This window comes from Centrocercus urophasianus, unplaced genomic scaffold (genome assembly GCF_019232065.1).
Source record: "Centrocercus urophasianus isolate 14NV4802_14NV808 unplaced genomic scaffold, USGS_Curo_1.0 seq_10, whole genome shotgun sequence".
In the NCBI taxonomy this organism is placed as follows: Eukaryota; Metazoa; Chordata; class Aves; order Galliformes; family Phasianidae; genus Centrocercus; species Centrocercus urophasianus.
Genome location: NW_024884142.1, coordinates 75,193,754 through 75,213,533, shown reverse-complemented (window position 1 = coordinate 75,213,533; position 19,780 = coordinate 75,193,754). Strand labels below are relative to the sequence as shown.

The following is a 19,780-nucleotide window of genomic DNA, read 5'->3' as shown; positions in this document are numbered from 1 at the left end:
CATTGGGTAAGGTCAGGATTTGTTTATTTCTTTATTTACTAATTTATTTATTTACTTTTTGTGTAATTGGATATTAATGAAAGACGTCACATTAGAAACTCTAGGGACTGAAGGCTGATATTCAAACTCAAATTATAAATAGCACTTGAAGTCATTCTATCCAAACTCCAGAAACTTCAATCTTTGCCACAGTTCCTCACTTTTGCCCTGGAATAACTTATTTTAAGAGGATGTAAGACAACATAACCCAAATAGTATTTGGCCCCAGTACGAGTGCCACTTGTGACCGCAGTTACTGAACTGTGACTCAGTCATGAGGGAAAAAAACAGAATCACAGAGTAGCTGAGGTTGAAAGAGACCTCTGCCATTCTCTATTTCAATATGCCAGTTCAAGGGGCAATGAGAGCTGGTTGCTTAGAACACAATACAGCTGGATTTTGAGAATCTCCATGCATGAAGCCTCCACAACCTCTCTGGGCAAACCATCCCTATATTTGACCAGCCTCACAGTAAGAAGCGTTGCTACTGTTGTTTTCGTTTTGGTTTTGTTTGCTTTAATGTTTGAATACAGGGATTTCCTGTATTTCAGTTAATTTGTTAACTCCTGTCCTGTCTCCAGGCTACATTGAGAAGCATCTGGTTACATTTTTGCTTCCTCTCCATCAGCTATTTATACACCTCAAGTCTTTTCTTCTCCGGGCTAAACAGTCCTATCTTTCTTAGTCTCTCCTCGCATGTCAATTGTTCCATCCTCTTAATCACTTTGTGACCCTTTGTTGGACTCTCTCTAGTATGTCCATCGCTCTCTCGTATTGAGGAGCCCAGAACTGGTTGCAACACTTCCGATTTGTCCCATCGAGGCTGAAGAAGGAAAGATCACCTCCTTTGACTTGCTGACGTTGCTTTTCCTAATCCAGCCCTGTTGGCATCTACCACAAAGACACATTTCAAACTCATGTTCAACTTGTTGCCCATCCGGACTCCAGATTTTTTTCCACAGAGCTGTTTTCCAGTTGAACCAACTTATCTTATATTGGTGCATGATGTTATTCCTCCCCAGGAGAACGACATGGCATTTCCCTTTGATGAATTTCACGAGATACTTGTTGAGGTGGCTCTGAACAGAAGTATCTGATTTAAAAATCACTCATCCCAATTTTATGATGTCTGCAAACTTGCTGAGGGTGTGCTTGGTCTTATCATCTAGGTCATTAACAAAGTTGTTAAGAAGTTTTGGACCCTAGCACTCACCCAAGGATATACTATAAATATGGCCTTCATTTGATCTTTTCACTATGAACCACAACATTTTGAGCCCAGTAGCTCAGGCTGTTATAAAGCAACGACACTGTCCAATTATCTAGCCCACACTGCTTCAATTTCTCAACAAGGATACTAGAGGGAGGTATCAAAAGTGCTATACAGTCAAGACAAACAGCATCTATTTCTCTCTCCCATCTATAAAGCCAGTTTTCTCATTACAGAGGCCGTTAGAATGGTTAGGCATAATTTCTACTAACAAATCCATGCTCACTACCTCCATTCACCTTCTTGTCCTTCATATGTTTGGAAATAGTTTCTAGGAACATTTGATCCCTCACCTTCCCAGGGACTAAGATGAGGCTGTGTACTCTGTAGTGCTCAATATGCTCTTTCTTGTCCCTCTTGAAGATAAACACAGGAGTTGCTTTTCTTCCAGTTCTCAGGAACCTCACATAGTTGCCTTGATCTTTTAAAGGTAATGAAGAGTGTCTTCACAGTGACATCAACCAGGTCCCTCAGCATTCATGTGTGTAATGCAACAGGTCCCAGTGACCTCTGTATTTACACTTTGTTAAAATGTTCTCTAATCTGATCCTCTTCCATTGAGGTTAAATATTCCTGAATTTTGCAACTGGTTTCAGAGGTCTGAGATTTCTAAAGACAAGCTACTTGCTCATTCATGTAGGCATCGTCTCACCTTTCTTTCACTTTCTTCTCATCAGAACAGACTGTCCTTGAGCTTGGAGCAAGTGATGCTCAAAAAGCAACCAACTCTCCTGAAACTCTCTTCTCCCAAGGGCCATGTCTCCTGATTCTTCAAGTCAAGAATAGATCTGCTGCTCTCTTGAAATTCAAGCAAAATTGTCGCTTTTCATCTTGCTCCCTCTTCTCAGAATCCTGACCACTACCATCCCACAGTCACTGCAGCTAAGGGTACTCTGGACAATCACATCCCCATCCCTTTCTTCCTTGTCTGTAAATACCAGGTCCATTTAGAGCATCTCCTGTCTTCAGCTTGTCTACTATCTGCATTAGGAAGCTGTCATTAGTACAGCCCAGAACCCTCTTGGATTACTTGTGCCCTACTATATTGCCTTTCCAGTAGATGTTATGATGGTTAAAATCCCCATCAGTATCTGTGTTTTTGACCACATGACTCTTCCAGTTTCCTGAAGGTCTCGTTTACTTGTTTTTCTCACTAGGTGGTCTGAAACAGACATCCACCACAGCATTGCTCTTGTTGCATTGCCCACTAAGCCTGGTGCATGAGCTCACATCTGGTTCATCATCCAATTCCTGTGATGAGTTACTCTTAGGCATTTGCTAGCACAGACTGGAGAAACATTTCATGCTAACATCGGTCTCTCCTTCTGTTGCAGTCCTTCCTATGCTTCCAGGGAGCATTCGTAATGGCAAAGATATCCCCTTCTGGGAGACCTCACACACATTCAAAACAACACCACAGTTCAGGGTCAACCTAAATCAATCAGTTTTCTTGCAAGACAGTTTCTTCCTACTTTGCTGACGTTGATATTTCTTTCCTCACCTACAGTCCTGCTGCCTGGGATTCCATCACACTGATATATATTAGGCTACATTTTAGGATTTCTGACCTTTAACTCACAGAAAGAAGTTTCAACCAAACCTTTCTACCTGATTTATGTGGGGAAACCCTCATGTGAACCCAGGACCCTAGGTCGCTCTGCACTCATTCCCTGTATTATAATTTCATGAGTCAGTCTATCCTTATGTTCCCTAAAGAGAAGCCCTCTCGTGCAGTTCACAAAGCATTATACCTTACCCCTCAGACTGAATGCAGGGTAGCTTATCCTATGATGCTTACAATTGTAACAATTTTTCATTCCAATCCACCGAAAATGAATTTGAGCAGCTCACCAAATCTCTATTTTGAAACATATAATAACTATAAGCTGATTTATTAAGCAGATCTTATTTTTATACCATTGCTTTTGCTGTGACACACTGGCTATTTAATTTTGCATTTTTTGCAACAGCCAGATCCACAGCATCTCACTACCCAACCATGTGATCCTTACATATTTTTCAAAAGCCTTCTGTGCACATTTTAACCATGTCAATATTGACCATATAACTAAATCCTATTCTGACTTGATATCATCTAAAAGAGGAAAAAGCAAGGCAAACAACTACTAAAATCAACAAATTCGTAAAAATTAAAAGCAAATAAGCATTTTTTATTTTTATTTTTATTTTTTTTTAAACTGGGATGAGTTGAGTAACTCACTTGAGGCTCAACCACTTATGAGTAATGTGGTCATCCCAAACACACAGGAATAAAAACTTCATAGCACCTTACAGCTGTGTTCACTCGTTCATTTACTCACTTTCTTTACCTCAGAACTCTGTCAGACCCATCCCAATCCTGCATTTCAACAAAGAGAGTCAAAATATCTTTTTTTTTAGATTTTCAGCCAGTGGTACAGCCACTGCTATTTCTATTAATTAACCTGGATGGCTGGAAAAATACGATTTTCTTTTTCTCTGAAGCCTGTCAACTCACAAGGAGACATTTTCTTTGAGGTCAAAACTGTAGATGGAGACGAGATTAAACATGAGGAAGTAAAGATGTCAAGATTTTCTATCCACTTCTCACCTTGATTCCATGATACTACAGAAAAATTACATAGGTTCTTGGGGATAATTTTTCAAACAGGCACAAAGAGTTTTCTTTAGAAAGCACGTTGTTATTTGTTCATCCCCAGCTCAATTGTAATGAATTTGAAAAGTTATGATTTTGAATGTGACAATGCAATGGAAAACTGACTGTAAAATAGAGCAGTGAAAATAATTGTACAGCATCGTACATTGCCTTTTGTACTCAGCATGTGTTATTGAGGAGTATGTTGTCTGTATTCCTCAACAAGCAGTGAAACCTAGTGCCTGCTCTTTTTATGCTGCAACGTTGTTTTCTCTTGCCTAACTCCCCATTGAGTCAAATGAGGCCAATTAGAAATGCTCTTTGTTGTCTGCAGGTAGGCCTTGCTGTACCAGCAGAAGTACACACCACTTGCTGTTTATACAGTGGTACTCACATACTACATTTTCTGTCTTTTTCTGACTTGGCTTTTATTTGTTTCTAAAACATCTGTACAGTAAAAAATAATTATTATTTTAACTTTAACCTCACCAGCTTCCGTCTTTCTTTCTATTATTGAAGTCAGAATGCTCTGCTGGTCACTGCACTGTAAGGACCAGAGCATTCTAACTGGAAGCGTTACTCCCTGAAATGACCAGATTTCACACTTCCCAGCAGCACTGCAGGCCTTGTTCCAAGAACACCAGTATCTTCCAGAAAGCTTTGTCTTTCCAGCTTTCAGTATTGGTATGGTTTCTGGAAAGCAGATGCACTGTAGACCCCAGCTACTTTTTATTTTTACCACTCATGTGGAAGTGATTTTTTTTTTCCTGGTTAGAGAGTCAGTGCAGCAAAACTCCTCCCAGTTCTACAACATATGTATAATACCTTATACAGCCTTCTATCCATCCTGTCTTTCACATTATGTCTAATAAATAAAATGCCTCCAGCTCAAAGCTGGGGAAATGGCATGAAGAACGTTTCCATTAATTCTGCAATGCCTTCAAAAGAGTAAGCTGCAGGCCCAACCCCAAGTTACTGGAAAAGTAGAAAAACCCTGGCACCAAGTCCCATCTTCCTGACACAACACATAACATTTGACAAGAACAAGCAGCAGGCATGCTTCTGTGTAGTCCTCATTCATCTCAAAGTTTCTGCCTCAGCTGACAGTGGGACAGTGTACCCTGGGGTTTAAGAAGCATTGCCTGGCATATTATCCATAGGCAGTCCTAAGTGATTTTCTCAAAACAGCTGGTGGAGAAGGAAAGATCGGCTTAAAGCCAAATTTCTTCACTTGTTGCAAATATCAACCCCCTTGAGTACTAATTTGGCATTCCTCAGCACAGACACACTCTGCTTTTGAAATATTCACTTCCCTTTATTTCATAACCTTAAGAAAATTTGGGGAAGAATGAGAATTGTTTATATTTATTTTTGTTGGTTTTTCTTTTTTTCCTTTTTTTTTTTTTTTTTTTTGTCCTCTTGTGATGGCAGAAATGTATTTATAGCTAGGAACTGGAGGACAGTTCTCACGTGGCTGCTGAAAATTAAAACAGCATGTAGGGTTTTGTTTTGTTTTGCTTTTATGCCTTAGCACTACAATCTTTCTCAGCGTTCCCTAAACCCATGTTATTGTAACCAGAGCCACATTTTGCATTGCTACAATTGCAGGGTTATGTAAATACCAAAGGCTTTAAAAGAAGGAGCCTGGAGATCCCGCTCCGAGCCATAGGGAGGTTGATGCAAATAGTTGTGCCCAGAATCTAGGGAGAGGCAAAGGTATTCAAAAACCTACCAACGACTCAAGCTCAGCATGAACCTAATGTTTCTAGACCTTTTAGAACTTACTGTTTTCCCTCAAATTGATTGTTCTCTCATTTTCAGCATTGTGCATTGCTATTACAAAGAAAAAACTTTTTTGCCACTTCTGGAACTCTCATATGTTCTCTCTCACTGGTACATCTCACACAATTTTATCCAGGAGCATCAACAATAGAACGTTTTACAACCTTGTACAAGATACAAACTACTGCAGACTCAAGGAGCTGTATTTACAATTAAAAAGAAAATTACGCAAAAAGAGAGAAAACGCAAAATACAGCAAAAGATCAAAGAATTTGTACCTGACCACTGAGAAATGTACCTACTTTATAGAAGGCAGTGTGGGAAGAAGTGTGGTACGTGCTGCACATCTGAGTGCCTCTGAGTAACCAAGTTTTAACGCTGACTCTGGCTGTGCATTTCTGTGTGGGCATGGGCAAGCCAATTCTTGTTTCTGACTCTCTAAAAGAGGGATAATAGTACCTGACTCAGAGTCAATGCCAGATGCCTTTGTGTGAGCTCGTCTTAGGGCCTAGCGCTTAGACACTCAGCTAAATGAGAAAAATATTTAGTCCATTTCTGCAGTCCTGATTCTGTTTCATTTCTTAAATCAACACTAGATGAATTGCAACACCGTATGAAAACCTAGCCTACATTATTCCTGAAGTATGTGGGGGTTTCATACTGCTCACTGCACCTGGATCACTGGAGCATGCTGTGGAAAACTTGGGAACTCCTATACTTCTGCAAAGGTATAGCCAGAACTCCCTAGCACATTCAGTGATACATAAGAAAGGATGGTTCTGAGGCCCTACTCCAACATGCTGCATTCTATAGCTTTAGAGTTTTCCAGACAACCTTAATCTTAGTGCAGTGGATATGAAAAAGCAGGGCTTGCTGCATCCCTTGCACCACACAGGAATGACAGTTGGTAAAATCTCAGGAAAGTAACCAAGAAGCACTGCCTCACCCCACTGCTGCATAGGCTAGTGCCAAGCCAACATATGAAGGGACATTCCGAGCAATTCCCAAGCTGTTGTATTTTAAAAACAATCATTACAGTGGAAAAGATGATGTCATCTGCAGATAATAGCCCCTACTCTGCTGGTAGTTACTGCTGCTGCACAGGTACTGATAGCTGCTGTTACGAAAGCGTAGCTGTTTAAATCTTATTTAAGAAATACAAGTCCCATCCACTCAGCTTAGAAGTTTCTATCAATTTGTCATGTTCATTTATTTACTTGGAGCCCGGAAATGCTCCACAAAGCTCTGATCCTGGCTGTCGCTGTGACCTTGGGCAAGAGACTGAATGCCTCTGCACCACCCACAACTCCTTTTGAAGTCAGCTGATGATGTGGATACTGAAGAATTCTGAAAACCCAGGCTCTAGAAGGAAAAGCCAATGTCTGCTACAGCAGAGGTATTCTGGATCTCATCACAGATTATACAAAATTTGAAGATAAATAGTGAAGGATCTGCTGCTAAGGAGTATCTACATAAACGTGGTATGTTACACTGGCCTGCTGTAACCACACTCCCAGAGTGGTGGAGTCTAAGGGATCATTCAGAACTTTTTTTTTTTTTTTTTTTTTTTTTTTGTTAAGGGGACAGTTTGTTAATGGCCTTAAGAGCCTGCAGGGGGTCAGAAACAAGTAGCCAGAAAACCAACAGAAACCAGAAATTCAAGGCAGTTATATTAGATAGTTTCCCATTCATGGAGTGCCTCATGACAAGTATCTGAGAATCACACATTTTACTGTACTGTAAAAAGTAAAAGTACTGACCAAAATCGTTAATTCACTATGTAACTTGTAACCTAATACTCTAAACCCTTGAATCCTTACCTTAAAAATGACTAGTTTAGTGCTATGTGGAACACAGGCAAGAAACTTTTATGCCATATTGATATCAAGTTCCTCAGATTTCAGTCTTAAACCTGCATCAAACTTCATATATGCCTTTAAACAATCAGTATTGCTTCCTATAGACTTTGGTCTCTTGTCCAAGTATTAAGCAAGGTGAAGCTTGCTTAGCTTTTAGAACTTGAGAAATGTGCAGCCTGTAATTAATGGGCAAAGAGCAGAGCAGCTCTCATCTACAGCTCATTTGTTTGCCTGAGTAAACAAAGTCCTCCCTTCCCTTCTATGCTTGCGTATGCTCTGACAGATGTTACTTGGCTCAGCACAGTTAGCAGAGCAGGCAAGACAAGGGGCCACTTAGTCAGCTTTGTGACATCATTTGCCAGCAGGAGACCTCCTATAGCTGCATAGTCCAAACAAAGCATAAAATCAAAAATACTAATAAACAAAACCACTTAGACTCCTTGACATGGCAGACAGACCTGATGAAATAGGAGTACAATGAAATCTTCCTACTTACACCTAATTGCAATAATAAAATGAAAGGCCTGCATTAGCCCAGTGACTCAGTGAGATGAGTTCTGGTTAGACACATTTCGGATTCTCAGGACTATCATGTTTCACAGGTAAAGGAAGAAGAACAAAAGGAAAGAATAGTTGTGAGTGTACAGATAGGAAGCATATGGTGAGGAAAAAAGTCAAACAAAAAAAAAAAAAAGCACACCATAAGCAGAAAAACGTTCTAATACTCTCTAATTATGTAACTCAGGTGAGCTGCATATCATCCTCCAAGAAGCAGACTTCTCTTATCCTCCCTCCTTGCTGCAATCAGCTACACCCAAAAATATCTGGAGGGAAAATGACATCTGACACAGCCATGGTAAAAATGACCCAAACTAAGAAGTGGCAACTCTGAGGGTGTGGGAAAGTCTGCAAACAAATCACTGGGTGTGTCAGATATGAAGACACTAATATAATACAGTGATTACTGTGTCTTTCCTCAGTGAATATGTAAAAGTTGGTGTTTCAAGAAGCATACACACTGGCCAATGAACAAACTCAAGCTTCAGTGCATTTGTTTAGGAGCTGTACAACAGACTGTGAACCCAAAGGTTCATGTCATGAGACACTCTGAAAATAATTGGAGCCCAGGTGATAAACGAGTCCAGCACAGCATCTTCTGCTACACAGGGATTATTTAAACTGTTTCTGAGTATCACAGAACTGGGGAAACTGCTATTTATTTATTTATTTATATTGGAGGGAGAGGGAGAGCTTCACTGTGTCTACAGGGCCCATCATTTCCCATCCTTTCAGCATCACAAGGTACAGAGTGTATAAGCCACAAATAAGGCTCTAGAAACAAGGCTCTAAAACTTCAGTGATAAATTCAGCTTTAGAAGTCCAAATGCAACTACAGAAGCTCATGGACTTAGGGTCACACAGTTTAAACAGGAAACCTAAAAAATACAACTCACACAGTCATGCAGGCTGTTCCATTAAAAAAACAAAACAGGTTGATATGTAGATAAATAGTGAACACATGGGAAAGCACATATCCTAACACGTGCAAACAGCCAATGGCAATTAATAGCAGCGGCCATCCTGCAGAAGCAAGCTACAGATTAAAACAGGGGTATTTTTCATTGAAATCTGAAAGTATTTCCCATTTCTCTGGAATTGCTGTCCTCAAGTCTGGGACCAAATTGCTAAGCGCCCTCTAGCTTCCTTGTGAATTAAGTTTATTCTTGAGAGAGCAAAAGAATTCACAGCAACCCCAGTGCTGCTTCATCATAGCTCAGAGACACGCTTCTTCAGCAAGCTATTTGGATCAAAGACTTGAGGCAACACCCCTGAAAGAAAAGAGAAGGCAAAACACAGAGGAGGCTTTTTCACCATCTGCTTCCATTTTAATTTGCTGCACTCCCATGTCACCACAGGCTGTAGGATGGTCAATTGGATTCTGTGTCATGTGCATTCATAGGACTACAAGGTCATCGCATCCTGTTTCCTACAGGCACAGACACCACATAACAGACATGCAGTCCAGCAGACTCCACGGCGCTTTTATCCCAGTAGCATCACATACTAACATAGGATTTTTCAAGTGAATAGTGAGAAGCAAAATAATTTTGTAGTTTAAAGTGAGACAACTCTTTTCACTGAGCTCAAAGCAGCTGACAACGAGGCTGCATAATGCATTTCATTGTTTAAAGGCAAAGTATCACCTCTCTGATCTTTGACCTATGATATGATCATAATTTAGTCCATTCTGAATATTCATGCTGTCTGAATAAAAACACATACATAAAAAAACAAATGATAGTCTTTTATCTGAAAGCAAAAACAAAAAATATTGATGCGTATGTAATATGAACTGTAGGTGAAGATTCAAGTCTGGTTCTTCAGATATCTGTCAATAGATTGTGCAAAAATAAAGACTAGTAATTGAATAATTAACTTTCAAGTCTGATGAAGCAGCATTCTTAAACTGCTTTTTATGAAAAGTGCAATGACACCATATAAAAATGTTAACATGTTATATTAGGTCACCTTCAGTTTGTATTTACAGTACGCTTTTTTCTAGATAAGGCTCCCATTTCACAGTAGTTTAGCTACACCAACAGATGTGAAAATCAGAAAGAGTATGGGCCCCTGGAGATGTCCTAATAGATGTGAGCACAGTAAACATCAGCACCGTAAGTAAGCAGAGGATGAGGCAGTGAGGAGTTGCTAATTTTTGCCTCTGTTTGAACATAAAATTTGTCACAAAGAGCACAGTTGGACATTTATAGCTTAACGCGTGTCCCCCAGCAGGTACGTGAAACTATTCTAGATAAGCCCAAACACAGCTGGAAAACACTTCATGGGTCCCCCCAGGAAAATTTCACCTAGTCAGAAAATGCATCTGTTTTTCTCCCTATAACTTAGTAATGGTGAATGCCAAAGACTTAGAAACACTCACATAGGCTGCCTGAATCCTGCTGATGATGAAAGACTAAGGTCAACCTTTGTACTTCTGTCATTGGCAACACATTTTGGGGCCTCTACGACTGAGCCAGAGAAATTCACTCATTGGGATGCCTGACCCTTAGGGCAGTAAAAGTATGAAACAAGCAAGGAGGGCAAGTTCATATCTCAGTAGGGCACAGTTGGAAGACAGTTCATATTGGCAGGGCCCTAGCATGGTTATTACTCTCTCCCTGTATAGCAGTGCAGGAGGATGCTGACAGATCAGAGCACAGGCTAGAACAAAACCAACTGTCTGTCTGTGCATTCAGCTGTTAGAAACAGTTTAATTGGTTCCCGCTGTATATACGGCTGCTAAAGTAGCAAAGGACTAAAGTCCCCTCATGTTTGGTCAAGATCTTGCTTTCTTTCATCTGTTGTGCAGATGCTGATGGGGTCACCTGCCTGGAGGGGGTCAGGATTCTGCCAAATGGATTTAAGCAGGGTACTCACAGTCCAGGCATCCCAACTTAATGGCCAATGACTCAGAGAGAAAACCAAGACTGTCTGCTCTAACTGATGGCCCCATTCCTGACAACATTTGTAAGGAAGAACAATATCCTGACAAATCCTATCTACTGTTTTGTGCTGCTAAATCAAACAAATTCATTCCACCTAGTTAGGGCAGATCTCTTAGAAGTGATCACTTCTTAGAAGTGATTCTATATCCTTAATGCAGGCAAAAATCCTAACTGAAGGATGGAGAGAAAAATAGAATTAAAGATTATGACTAGATGCATTGGGAAGCATAGAAATGAGGGAGTGAGAAACAAAGGGAGGCAAACATCCTCTGCAGTAGGGGGATGGTACCCTGGGATACATTAAAAAGAACATGGCCAGCAGTTTGAGAGAGGCAATCTTCCCCCTCTACTCTGCCCTGGTGAGGCCACGTTTAGAACTCTGTGTCCAATTCTGGACTTCCAAGTGCAAGAAAGACAGGTATCTCCTGGAAGGAGTCCAGGCACATGGATGATGATGATAAAGGGCCTGAGGCATCTCTCTTACACAGAAAGACCATCTTAAGTCTGGGGAAAAGAAGACTAAGAGGAGAGCTGATTACTGTTTATAAACATCTAAAGGGAGATAGCAGGCAAATGAGCAGGGCCAGGCTTTTCTTAGTGATAGGACAAGAAACAATGGCCTGAAACTTGAACACAGGAAGTTCCATACAAACCTGTGGAGGAACTTTATGGTAAGGGTGACAGAGCATCAGAACAGGCTGTCCAGAGAGAATGTGGATTCTCCTTCTATAAAGATATTCCAAATCTCTCTGGATGCCTATCTGTGCACCTATTGCATGTACCTGCATTAGCGGGGAAGGTGGTATCAATGATCTCAAGATCCCTTCCAACTATTGCAATTCAGTGGTCAATTTGCACTCTGGAAAAAGTATAACTTTTTCAATATATGACTTTCCAACAAGGCAGGAGACAAAAGAAAAGATAAAGGCACTGTCATAAGAGTATAACTGCCATGACTTTGTCAAACTTCAACGTATGTGCAAAGAGAGTATGTAGATGGTAGTACATACTCCTGTCAAGTTGCAGGCATCTGAATAGGCAGTGCCTCAGTTTCACAGAGAGCTAAATCCACTAATAGCTCTGAAATTTTCCAAAGGAAAGTGCTGAATGCAAAGAATAAATTGCTAACATTATAAAATCTCTTTCCTGTGTCCTCACGTAGCATTGTAGTAGAAGACCGCAGGCAAGAATACGTTCTCTTGGTTTAACCCCTAATGGCTAAATAGGAGATTGCTACACCTCTGTAAGAAACAATTTGGCCAATGAGTATACCATACCCACTGCATTCAAGGGCTTGAACTTAAATCAACGGAAAGTAAAAGTGCTATGGCTGAAGATTTATCGACTGCATATTTACAGAGAGGGATTAGACTGTTACAACATTTTTAGGGAACAAAATATCTTTGTGTTAGACGGAAACCAAGTTACATCATGCTACGCATTAGAATTGTCCAGGAAATTTCTGCACATGAACAGATATATGCAAGGATACTTATAGAGCTCTACAGTAGTTTCATTCCATCTTGAAAAAGTTGCTTTCTGTGACAAGGAAATTAGGAGAATTGGCAGGCTGATACAGAGCAACATGGAATTCCCACATATTTCTGTCACAGCTTTGAGAGAAAACAGATGACAGTGTAGGACCAAGAGCGTGCAACTAGATTAATGATTTTTCAAGACCAGCCTGAAACATCTAAAAACAGCCTTCAAAAAAAAATTTTTTTTAAAGCCCTGAGCTTTCCTGGAAAATAGAAGCACCCAAAATATTTGTTAATTATGAAAACAACAGCAACAATCATGCAGTTGATGAGTACACTTCATGAAATATAAAAATTTACAGAAATATTTTAAGCTCAAGAGAAAATTCACAGAATCACACAGAATCACAGAATCACCCGGGTTGGAAGGGACCTCAAGGATCATGTAGTTCCAACCCCCCTGCCTAGCAGGGCCACCAAACACACACATTCAGATCAGGTTGCCCAGGACCCCGTCCAACCTGGCCTTAAACACTGGCCTTAAAATTCAAAACATTTCTAAAAATTACTTGAAAAGTAAATGAAAGAGCCAGTGAAATCCCTTGTACAAAAAATTGATGTTTGTAATCCAGATTTGAACTGGGAGACAGAGAGAGTCACTTTCTTTAACTGACAAGAAGATTGAGACAGTATTGCAAATGAAGGTATAATTTCTCCATGATCATTCTTGACATTTAAAGGATTCAGATGTTTGAACAAGTTTGTGAAGATTTATACATACCTGGTCAGTTTCCTCAGCCCATATCTTAGGGAGATGACTGTTTCTTACTCTTACAGCAGCTGAAATGTCAGAGGATCTTCACAGTGTTGTGTCTCTTGGAAACCACAAGAATATAGAAATTGACTACAACTAGTAAGACCTGATGTCCATTTAAACCAGTACTTTATCTCCAAACAACAGCCAGCTGCAAATAGTTAGTAAAAGCAAACCAAAATACCATATATAGTATGATCCTACTCCTGCTCAGTTCTCTTAGTTGTTTAGGACTAGAAGATGGGAATACAGCCAGTTTATCATATTTAATAGCGACTAATGGACACATTCCCTAAGGTTTTTCATCTCTTCCCATAGCTTTGTCTTGGGAGAAGAGAGCATTACCACATGACATTAGAGCCTTAAAATGTAGTGTTGCATGACTTCTTTGCAATCAAACCCAACTCTGAAGGTGCTCATTGGTAGAAATGTTCTTTTTCCCCATATTGTGTGTGTGTTTTTGTATTAAGTTTATGAAAACTCCCTGGGAACTCATCTTCTGGTCAGATCTTGAAGGGTGAAAATGGATCTGATTTTCTTCTAAAATGACTATTTTCCTACTGAGTACTGTGCAGTTTCTCTTAAGACTTTGTGGCTCATTTATTCAGTTTTTTTTAAGTAGCAAAAAAAATACAGTGCCCCTCTAATCAGGTTTGTTTAATACTTGGAATAATAAAAGCCATAGGAGTAAGAACGTTTCCTTTTTTTATACCTTCTTAAAAAAAAAAAAAAAAAAAAAAGGTAATATACCAAAGAGATAGGGAAGAGCTTTTGGGTCTCACAGCTCAGTTTTGCCCACACTCGAAGAAATAGCTGGACTGGCACATACACTGCCAGCATTTAATCCAGCTTTGGACACAATAAGAGGAAAATACGCTGAACAAAAGCGAATGTGAACTTTAGAGCTCATAAGCAGAAATATCAACTGCAGTGATTAATACTTCGTAGTCAGCAAAACTGGGAAGTGTGCAAGCACTTGTTATTCAGGGAGGGAGCCTATTCTTCCCTTACTGCCAAATTTTTCCTAGTTTCTTGAGGTTAAATCTCCTTCCATTTTCCTGCAGTCTAAACACATCATTATGATGTCCAGCTCCCACTCCTTAAATTCCATTTCACCCCATTCTTATCTACTTCCCTTTTTCCACCTTCAGCCTCTCTAATTCTTAAATCCAGAGAAACCTTATCACTGGTATAAGACTCCAGTACTCTCAGATTAAATTTTCTACCAAATCCAAAAAACACGAGTTTCTCCTGGTCAGATTTGTTATCCCATGTTGTTCCAAGTCTAGAAAACTCCTACCATTAGGAGATGCCATCTGGCACCATAAAGATCATTGGAGAAACCAATACCTCAAGCGTAGAAATACAAAAAAAAAAATAATAATAATAATTGAAAACATAGATCTGACACATAGCATGAAATCCAGGCAGCATATTAACAGGACAAAAAGCATAAGGTTAATACTTTGTAGGAAAAAGCCAGCTTGACCATTATGAGGCACAGTTTTAACACACAGCCCTAAAAATTCTTTAGCCCGCACTGACAACAACACTGCTTAGCGTGTGATGTATTTGTGGCCATGTGGCTACACAGTTCTCAGCAAATCAAATCAAAGTACATCCCAGATATTCAAGAAAAATGGAATGTGAGCACAGGACTGATGCACCAAAGCTCATGGGAGCTTCTGGCAACATGGGACACATTCTTCTGCAAATCCCACTGCTGTGAAACCCCAGCTACTTCGCTGACTTTTACAGAGTTATGGTGCTGTAAAAAGCACGTGAGAAAAAACAAACCCATTATGTAGATTTTCCCAAATCAGTCAGCTAGCATTTCAAAAGCAGCTTATAATTTTGTCTGCCTCAGTTTTCAAGTGTCTTCACAAGACACTAAAAATAAAGAGCCAAAATTACAGGTTGCTTTGCACAATTTGGGCCTCAGTTTCTCTGGACCAAATTCTGATGCTATTTGAACCTACTCATAACTGAATAAGATTGAATAATAGAATAAGATTTTTGAACAATATGGAATTACAAAAAACTTACACAGATGCAAGTGACAGCAGCTTTGCATTATGTGAGCCTCAGGTCACTCGTTACTACACTGAAGATACCAGGCCAAATCCTACATTGGAATACATTCATCCTGGGTGCATAGGAGCCCCCATACCTATTTACATTGGCTGAGAACCACTCTAATAATTCCCATTTAACTAGTTTACATGGCACTATGAAACATAATATCTATGCAGCGCTTAAAGAAAACAAGTCCTCGGCCTGATATATGCGGAGCAGTAGTAGTGGTGTTTCTTCTGTTTGATAATCGGAATTGCAGAAATATGAGAAATGAATCACATCTAGTGCATGCTAGTATATATTCTGGAAATGCAACAAAAGGAGTGTGATATTAGAAAGTATTGCTGGTGAAAACAAAAAAGCCATGAGCAACACCACCACCAATCAACAATATGAAAAAACCCACAGGAACATACATGAAAATTATTTCATCCTATGATAATCAAAGCAGCCAATTTTGTTTTAATTGGGGAATATGCTGTGCTTGCCTGGAGGCTGCAGAGTAGGAGAAGAGAGAAGGTCAGATCTCCATAGGATTGACCCAGGTTTGAAAATTCGCAGCAATTAAAGCACTGAGAGCCAAACTATGCACCCATCCTTCCCTTTAAGTGTCAGGAAATTGGGCCTCAATTGCTCAACAGCTAGGTCAGATGGCTGGCTTGCAGTGACTACATAGGTTTCTGGAATTCCACTGGACCTTGGGGGTATTTTACGGTATTATGGAAGATAAAGCAAAACCAGAACAATCTGAGAAATACCTTCAAGACACTCTTCAGCTCTAGCCGTGTCTCTGCCAATAAAATACAGACAGTGCACACCATGTCTGGACTTGGTAAGAAATTTTTTTATGACTGATTTCAAGATGAACCGAATGATCTCTCTTATACATGAGGAGCACAACCAAAGTAACCAACAGGAACAGCAGCAGACAAGTGATACTTTGTGGTAAGGCCACTAAGCTATCCAGAGAATTTGCTTACTCAGCTCTATGAAACCATGAGACAGCACTTCAGAACACATAATATAGACCTTTAAAACCTCAAGGCTGCACTGTGATTGTCACAAACTGTAATACAGAACTGCTTCCTATTTTGCAAAGCAGAACTGAAAAGACATCTGCTCCGTACATATTGCATGTACACTGTTTAGTTCTAGGGTCAGTGTCTACCATTGAAGAACTAACCACTCCCTGGCTGATATGACTACATCCAGACTCAAGTATACTGAGTGACAGTCCATGTATTTATGTTATAAAACACTGAATATATCTCCTGACGAATCAGTAGCTCTTCTCCCAGTCCTCTTCCCACCTTCCCCTCAGATGTAGCTTTCACTCTGAGCCGTGACTAACAGCCCACAAAGACCTTCCAAGCTCAAACCCCTGCAAATAGTGTCAGTGCTTAGTGGGATGGCAAGGCAGAGAAAAAAAAAATCTGAAACAGAAAGGAACCAGTCAGCTTAATGCACTCCACTTCTGGAATTTTCTCCTTAGTTCTACTTTCCTTCCTCTTAGCTTTCACCTACTCTATATATATTACTTTTATACTGGCAAATACACTTGAACAGATCAACTGCAGAATTAAAAAGTGTTCTTCACTCAGAGATACTTGTCTTGGCTGTGCCAACCCTTGAGCTTTTAGTGGGGCAAACACATTCGCAAAAAACTATTACATTTGAGTTCCTTCACATTACCAGCCAACATGATTAGGCTGCTGTGAAGAAAATAAAGCAGCTTCTCAAAAAGGAAGGTGTTACAGTACTGAAAGAAAATCTAATAAGAAATAAATGGGGGAGAGGAAAGGAATTCCGAAATGTCACGATAAGGCAACCCAAATCCCAAACCAAGTCTAGAGGCTTCACTTCCAAAGCATATGCCTGCAGAACCTATTTCTGACTCACATACTCTTACAGATGCAGTCAGTACAGTTGCTTTTTCCTCCATCCCAATCTAGCTTGCTTTGCATTGTATGCATCCCTCAGTGGAGTCTAGATGTGGAATATCTTGTAGCATCGGCTTTCCCATGACATTAGCCAGCACAGTGGCTATATCAACCACTCAGTCATGGAAAGGGACAACCCTACAGTCACTTCAAGCACAGCTAATTAGTTCTGTTCAATTTCATCTGTGGGGGTGACTTCTGAAAAACTCCCTCCTCCTCCTTTCTTGTTTAATTCCCCCTGCAATCTATTCCAACCCCCTTAGGAGGAAAAGTATTTGCAGACGTATTCCATTACCAAAACAACTCAGCTTACAGAGCAGTAACTTGCAACAGCCTTTCTTGTGACTGCTTGTTGGCTGAAGCCAATTATCAGCAGCTCAGCACACTATATTGTGCAACTCACATAGCTCCTGCTTCTCAGTCCAGCATTGTGTTTATATTCAAGGGCGTCATCTCTCCTTCCAGCACCCGCACAGATCAAGCACACTCTAATTGGCAAAGAGCTTTTTAGCTCTTATTAGCTACATTGGATTCACACAGGAGGTACCAATTTCTTCCATTCATCTGGGGAAATGAGCTGGTTCTGTCAAGGGTCTGGATAGAGAAAACATTACTGAAGAGGACAGATGCTTCACATTATGGGCAGGGGAGTTAAAAGTAGATAATCTCTAAGGTCCCCTTTCATCCTAAGCCATTCTACAGTTATGATTCTGTACTTCCAAGGCTGTTCCCAGAACAACTTCCGCCTCTCCTGGAGTGGGGAGCACCCAGGTGAGAAAGGGTGGGAGAGGAGGTAAGGTAAATCACATGAATCAAGCACAGAATTTTAGGTGCAAACAAATAACACCTTCTCCTTATGAAATAGGCTTAATTATAAGACAAAAAAATTACAAATCATTAGCTTTCCTTAGGACTTGCACTGTATGTATGTAGAAGTCGATTTTTCACAGAGTCACTTTAATTCCATTATCTGTCTCCTTCTCATATGACTCGATTACAGCTGTCTTCTGCATGTGAAAAATCTCTCTTTTTCTCTGCAGAAGCAGTAGGTTCTTTGGAGCACCCTTGGTATCCCCAGGCTCAAGGCACTAAATTTGTCAGACTTGCAAGCAATAATGCATGCTCATGTTAGGATCTGTTATCATCAGAAGCCTGGCAAATAAAAGTGGGACAAGACTACACTGTCAAGAAGCCAGGAAACTTCCTGTCTTTCCCATAAGAAGAATTGTTTGCTGCATAATATCACAGGGGATTAAAGAGTTAAAAAAAAAAAAAAAAACAAACACATAGATCTGCATTGCGAAATGGTCTAGGAAAGTTGGGTTTTTCTTGGTAATTATCTGAGATTTTGCTGTCTCGCTACTAGAATACAAAAGAGATAGATTTTAGTTAATTTAATAGTCTCCCAGAGATATGTCTTTCCTTCTCTCTTTCCTTCTCAACCTCCTTAATTTCCTGTACCCCCAATTCATTTATACACTCGCACAATAACCTGCATGGTTAGCCCCTCTGCATACCTTTGAGAGAAACAATCAAGCCAAACCTGAATCTTGTGTGCTGCCAAGCTGTCTTCAGGACCTCAGACGAGAATAAAAAAAAAAAAAAAAAAAAAAAAAAAAAAGAAAGAAAAAAAAAGACAAGCAATATTGGCAGGGATTTGATCTTGAAGACAACCAAAAATATGAGAAGAGTTGCTGCAGCAGTTGCACTTACACTGCAATGCCTTTCTGTCTGTGTAGTTCCTCCCTATTCTGCAGTCCTATAATCCACATAGAAAAAACGCCTGCACTGCTTCCCTCACTGGCTGTGCTATTGCAGTGAGACTGGAACTGCTGCTGTTTTCAGTTTCAGACCAACCTCTCTCCAAATCCTCTGACGTCAGACAGCCTCCAAGAGATATTTATGGCATGAACAGTCTAAAAGTTTATCTAGGTAGAGCCTAGACTGCAATTCTTCAGAATTTGTAATTTTTACACTTCTGGATAGAAAAATCCACCAAGGGGGGTAGGGAGGAAATGGTCGGCAGCTATATATGTGGTTGCATAAGTCCCTAGCAAAAGACAATCCCTGTACTTTTCTACCCATGGCATATTATACCCACACCCAGGCTATAACTATCTGCCATGTAAGTCTCCTTTTGGAAAGTAGTATTTTCCAATCACAGCTGTGCCTTAACACTGTGTGCTTCAAGACTGGCAATGAGGCTTCCCTCTCTCCCCACTCACTCTTAGCCCTTTGCTGCGTCCAGGCTTTGACTGGATTTAACTATGAGAGGAGTAAAACAGCCCTTTCAAGCATCCTGTCCACATCCTCTTTCAGTTTTGCACTAAACTCTTCCAGCTGGATTTTTTTCCAAGTACGAGGACCAGCATCTCTCTTAA

At 40.2% G+C, this 19,780-nt stretch overlaps 1 protein-coding gene across 2 annotated transcripts in view; it reads right to left on the bottom strand.

Annotated features, from left to right (window-relative positions):
• The window catches only part of DAAM2 (dishevelled associated activator of morphogenesis 2), a 189,922-nt gene extending 170,788 nt beyond the window's left edge, over positions 1-19,134 (bottom strand). Inside the window, exon 1 of one of the 2 annotated variants that reach the window (XM_042830459.1) lies at positions 19,113-19,134. The gene's annotated coding sequence lies outside the window, so the exon portion shown is untranslated. Of the gene's footprint in view, positions 1-18,916; positions 18,980-19,112 lie in introns of those variants that run through there. The other variant, XM_042830450.1, reaches the window with a different exon arrangement.
• Positions 19,135-19,780: the final 646 nt, after the last annotated feature.